Below are 6,516 nucleotides of genomic sequence, written 5' to 3' on the forward strand. Positions count from 1 at the left end.
GTTTATCAATAAAACTTTGAAAAGAAAAAATAAATAAATAAATAAATAAATAAAATAAAATAAAATTCTAGGCTTCAATCCAAAGGCAAATATTTACACTGCTTATTAAAAATTAAAAGCATACTAAAGACTAAGACTATAATTATAACCAATGCAAGGAAAATGCACTATATTAAGAGTACTCCTGTAAAAATATAATCTAAAAGAAATACATATGAGGGAAATGAACTGAAAATTCAGACAAAAAACGGAAATGAATATCTAAAAACTTAGCCTCACTAAAAACTGAATAATTGTTACATTAAAAATAATTAAATACTTTATGCTTTCTACATGTATTAAAGCATTACTCTTAAAATTCTTCCTTGTGGCACGGGACCCATAAGACCTGCCCTATTACACACATGCTGATGAGCCTGAGGAGCAATGTTTATGCCCTCCTGTTAGTAGTTCCTTTCTTTTCTTTTCTTTTTTTTTTTCCTACAGAACCAGGGATTGAACTCAAGCCCCTACGCTTGCCAGGGAAGCACTCATTCTAAAGAGCCATCTCCCCAGCTCCTTAGTAGTTTCTTTTCTAAGGCTCTGTCTTTAAAAAACGACAAAGATGTAAATGAAATTTTATGTAGACATTAGTATGAATAAAGCACATGAACCTATAGGAGAACACATAATAGCCAATACATGATAGCATAGCACATAAAAAATAACCCATCTACATGATAATAAACTGACTAAGAATTTTGACTCTCAAGAATAACTGATCAAAATCGATTAGGTGAGAAATGCACTATTTGGTACTTTATTTAGAGTGACAATTTCAATTGTATAAAAGCAATGGAGATTTGGATCAAAATACCTAAGAAACTAATGGAGATTTTTGTCTAACTTTCAAGATATCAGGTTATTTTACTTTTCACTGCTTTTTATTTTTGCAATTGTCTAAACTATAAAGAGTTCTAAAATACATCATTAAAAATATTTTAGAAACAATGAACAGATTATTAGATCTTAGCGTTTGGGTCTCCAATTCACACTTTAACACTATAAATGACAGTGAACTCCTTAGCATCATGAAAGAAAAACTATTTCCACTGCATCTAGATTTTCTGACAACTCCTAAAGAATATAGATCATTACACACACCTTGTAGTTATTTTACAGACACCAAAAAATAAGCCCTGGCTTCCAAAGAAACCATTCTCTGACCACTAAATGATTCAAACGTATCTGTATCAAATCTCACTGGAGGACAGGTGTGGTGGTGCATACCTGGAATCCCAGCACTCAGGAAGCAGAGCTAGGAAGAACTTGGAGTTCAAGGCTACCCTGGACTCCAAAGTGACTTCAGGACTCATCTGAACCACAGAGCAAAACCTTGTCTCAAAAAGAGAAACAAAACTCATTGCCTTTCATTTTAATTTTATTGAAACAATCGTCACAGTTATAGCCTCTTTTGAGCATTTAAGCTGGTTCTGGGCACTGTTATAAATGCAATATGTATTAATTTACACAGTCCTCTTAACAACCACTATTATCCCCATTTCATAACAGCCGAAACTGAGGATTAGAGAGGTTAAGTTATAAGAACTCAGGGGGATTTGAACATGGACAATATGGTTCCAGGACCTTAACATTATGCTGGAATTATTGGAGAAATTAAAATGTTTACCTAATTTACATTAATATCAGAGAGATTTGTTATTTTCTAGCAGGGGGTTCTGACTTGGAAGAGTAGTAGAATTATGAAAATCAAGCAAGAGACATCTTAAAACCTAGCGAAAAATTGTTACCCTGAATAAAAATCTCATTATATGCTCACTGTCCTTAACTTCACCTATAAAAAGGCTTCAGACGAGGCATATTCTCTCTAGATTCTATTTACAACTGTCTGCTTTCATTAGCCAAGTTTTTAATATAATTTCAGCAGTTAGAATCTGGAATATTTTATCAAGTATATTTTCAACAGTTACTTGTTCCAGGCCAAGAATACCGTCTTTTATATATCCTTAACATTACATTTTTCTCTATAGTAACACGCAACTGACTAGCATCTCCTAAATTTACACTGGGACACAAAATAGGTAGATCAGGTTTTTAATGTCAAAGTGTAGCATAATATCAGCCAGTCCTTCAAAGTAGAATCAAGAGCTATTTGGGGATTGAGCTTAGGGTAAAGTCAATGAGATATAATCTCAGCATTGAAGACCTTCCACTTATGGCACCTTCTGAAAAACAAGAACATCAAATAGCAAATTTCACATAAACACTCAAGTACACTATTCAGGTGCAATTAAATATAGCAGTCAAACATTTAAGACACTCTCTTATTCCTCACTTCCCTAACTCCATCCATAAACCATCTTGCTTTACAACCTAAAGTGAATGGCTAAAGAAAAAAAAAAGAGAGAGAGACAATAACCTCCTTATTAGAAGCATATGAAATATCTAAAGAAGTAAAAGAGTAGAAAGGATAACCTACAAATAATGAATGCAACACTCATTTTTTAAAGAAAATCTAACTGAGCAGAACATTCAGATAAGCCCAGATAGTTTAGGGTCAAATGCAAGTCTTTGGACATCTTCCAGGCAAATAAGCCTTGAAGAATCACCTCTACTAAAGCAAAGTAAAAGGTGTGCGTGTGCATGCGTGTGTGTGTGTGTGTGTGTGTGTGTGTGTGTGTGTACATGTGTGTGCATGAATCTGTGTGGAATTACTACCATATCATGCAGCCTAAGCTGTAGACACAAATGGACGCTTACTGAAAGGAACCTATAAGGGAATCTATGAGTCTGAGCTGTCAAAATTTTCTGTTGAAGGCAATGATTTAGGCATCAAGGAGACCATCGCATCACTACTGTTTAATAAGAGCCCAAGCAATAATGAGGCACTTAGAAGCTTTGGGAGATTCAAAGCCATATTTCCTAAGAGAATCCTAACACAGTTTCTTTGTGCACATGAGTTTCAACACCTGAGCATATGCAGAATGCTCACCTTCCTTCCTGAAAATTCTTTAATCAGACACTGTTTCTAATTCACAATTCCCAGAAGTATTAACATGATCATCCAGCTTATTTTCTCCGTATCTCTGAATCTGAGTTTTAAAAGATGGGGCTCTCCTATCACCTCTTTTCAGTTTGCATTACATGAGTTCTTACCAACAAAATTCCCACAAAATTGTCAGCCTCAAAAATGACACTGCCAGTAGAGCAGAAAAGGAAATTTTTGCTAATGACTAGACTTTTAAGGCACTGAAACTTTATGCAATGTGGTTTTTTTAGCAGTCAAACTGTAAATAGGTCACACAGTATAAACTGTGTGTAGAATTCTTTGGTATTAAGAAATAATGGGAGATGGGCTGGTGAGATGGCTCAGTGGTCTAAAGCACCTACTTAGAACAAGCTAAGCGAAGCAAAGCCCAGGGACTGCGGTTCAATCCCCCAGCACCACATGCCAGCCAGCCCTGCCCCCTGGTGGGCTGAACTGGCCACACTAAATAAATAAATAAAGTAAAATATATTAAAAAAAAAAAAAGAAAGAATGGGAGAACTTTCTAGAATCACATAAAATTGGAAAGTGACAATCCAAAATTTTTGCATAAAAAGATGAATTATTTCATCGAGACAGATATACTCCGTGCTGCTTATAAATTTAAAAATCAAATGAGTAAAGCATTTTAAAATCACTCCTTTAAGAGATACAAAAGATTTTTTTCTATGGTTTTGGAAATACATCTATAAGTAACGAAGAATTAATTTATTTACCTAAATATCCATCCTAAAATCACTGACTAATTTCTAATATTCCTAAAGCCCAGGTTTACATAACTCATATTTCTAAAATTCTTTTATGTTTATTAAAGAGGTTTACTTTATTTGTGCTTACTTAGTTCAATTATAGTCCGTATTTTGTATAATATATTTGAGATACTTGGTGAATCACTATGATGTTTTAAAATGCTAAAGGGTTGAGATAATTATGAAATAAAACCAGACAAGTGTTAATCCTATTCTTAAAAAAAATCATTCCACATTACATATATAAAATGTGTGCATGTGTATGTTTTTTATACAATACAAAGATAATAAAAGAAACTAGAAATTTAATGAAATATAGAAAGCTGAAATAAACATTATGCTTTGACCCTACCATAAGAACTAAGTCTGATATTCAGTGCTTAAAAGAGTGGTTTTATATCATGCTATCAGTTGACCAGAGTCATCTCTAGATTCTGTTTTCAGGTCAGTCATTCTTTCTTATTCCACAAATATACTAATGACGCTTCATGCACTTTATGCCAGGTAGTAAGTAAGGGGCACAGCAGTGGCCTGAACAAAGAGCTCAGCTACCTGCCTCCTGGATCGGACAGTCTTAATGGCAAAAACAGATGCTATACAAACAATGACAAAAACAGATATTATACAAACAGCCAACCTCCGCTCCCCAAATAGTTACTGAGAAAAAGTAAAGGACACAGTACAGTGGAACTATGGAAGGCATGTGACACAACTTTGCTCCACTGTGGATGATCAGGACAAAAATTCATGATAGGATTCTTAATAGAGTTCATAGACATAACTATGACTAGGAGCAGCAAAAAGCATTTGAGCATGCTAGGCAGAAAGTACCTTGCAGGCAAAGACCCTGAGGTATGAAGGACTTGGGGGCTATGGCTCAGAAAGCAAGAAATGTAAATGCAAAGATAGGAAGCCACACAGGTAGCCAGGCAGGAAAACTGTAATATTAAAGACATGGGCACTTACTCTGAATCTTACTGAAGCCACTGAAGGGCTCTTAAATGAAAGACAGAACCAGATTTGCATTTTGTAATAATCACTGGCTAAAATAAGGAAAACAGAACACAAGAAAAATTGCATAAAAAGAAACATGTGACAATAGTGCCATGCAGCCAAAATGTGCTGGGAGTACACACTTGAATTATACGATGGATATGGAAGAAATGGATATTTGTGGAAAGAATCAATGAGATACAGAGAATGCTGCAGTGCGTCAGGCAGGTCCCCAGTTGGAACCAAGTCACTCCCCACCCCAGGTGGGAAGCTGGCTGCAGATAGAGCACAACTGAGTCATCCTTGGACAATGGCAATTCAGAGAAGCTGCCTTATCCAAGGGAGTACCTGATGACTGGGAGTGAGGGAAAGGGATAGGTGCTACAGTGGCTCAGCCCACCTGCCTCATGTGGGGACAGTGCCACAGGGTCTGTACTGCGGAGGAGCCTTCCAGGTCACCATGTACCCCACTCAATCTGCCTCATCTCTTCTCATCTCCCTCTCAAACTTATTTTCCAACCTAAACATTGAAGCATTTTTCTGTTTGTTTGTTTTCAAAGTATGTACGTTATTTCACACCCATTACTAAATAAAGTGCTTTGAAAGGTTGTGTATTTATAGAACAGTATTTTAAGATCATTTAAGACTCAGTATTAGGCGGAACCAAATAAATTAAGTGCTACTCAACACAACAATATCTTGTCAAAGCTTTGGCACCCCACTTGCTACCCAGAGAATTAAAATCCAAGAGACCAGCTTGACACAGCTAATCCACCTACAGATTTTTCATTGATTGGTTTCCCTCTAAAACTGGTAAGCAGTGTCATTTAAATATCCAGGATCCAAAGCTGGCGGACAAGTTTCTGAATCTGGTAAGAACCAGTAGACACTCAATGAGCTTGTCTGATCTATAAAACAGAGTGTTCAGCCCAGCGATTTGAGCACATCCTTTCTGCTTCATTGGTCACTAATGTATTTTCTGTGCAGTTCAATTGAGACCAGCACTCCTTTTAGCCCTCCTCTTTTGAGGGAATGGTTGACACTGTCTGAAGGTCTCACTGAAAAGGAGAGCCCTTTGATTGGGAACCTCAAAAAAAAAAAAAAAAAAGAACTGTATCAAGGGCACACCTTCTACTTCAGAAGTACACATTCACTTATTTAAAGCCCAGCAAGTGAAGTCTGATTGTCTGAGGATTTTTTCTTAGTTCATTTTTACAAAGCACACATCCCCACTGAGGTAGCCGAATCCAGGGAGAAAACTCAACAAGACCCCTAATCCAATGCATGAATTCAGTGCATTCAGCATTTCTAGCTCCATTTGGGAAACCAAGTTAAGTTTTTGTAATTCTTTTTTTTCCCCTGGTGCATAGATTTTGCTATTGAGGAAAAAGCCAATCTTATAAAAATGTTACAATATAAAAGACCTAATATTGTTATATAATTATAAAGATGTTATATAATTTCTAAAGATGACACATAATATACTCACAACCCTTCTTATAATAGAGGTTCAAGCCAGGTATGGTGGCACACACCTGTATTCCCAGCACTCAGGAGGCTGAAGCAGGAGGATTATTGCAAGTTCCAGACCAGCCTGGGCTACAAAGTTAACTCAAGGCCAGCCTAAACTGCATGGTGAGACCCTGTCTCAGAAAGAAAGAAAGAAAGAAAGAAAGAAAGAAAGAAAGAAAGAAAGAAAGAAAGAAAGAAAGAAAGAAAGAAAGAAAG

This window comes from Octodon degus, unplaced genomic scaffold, assembly GCF_000260255.1.
Source record: "Octodon degus isolate 3935 unplaced genomic scaffold, OctDeg1.0 scaffold00064, whole genome shotgun sequence".
NCBI classification, from domain to species: Eukaryota; Metazoa; Chordata; class Mammalia; order Rodentia; family Octodontidae; genus Octodon; species Octodon degus.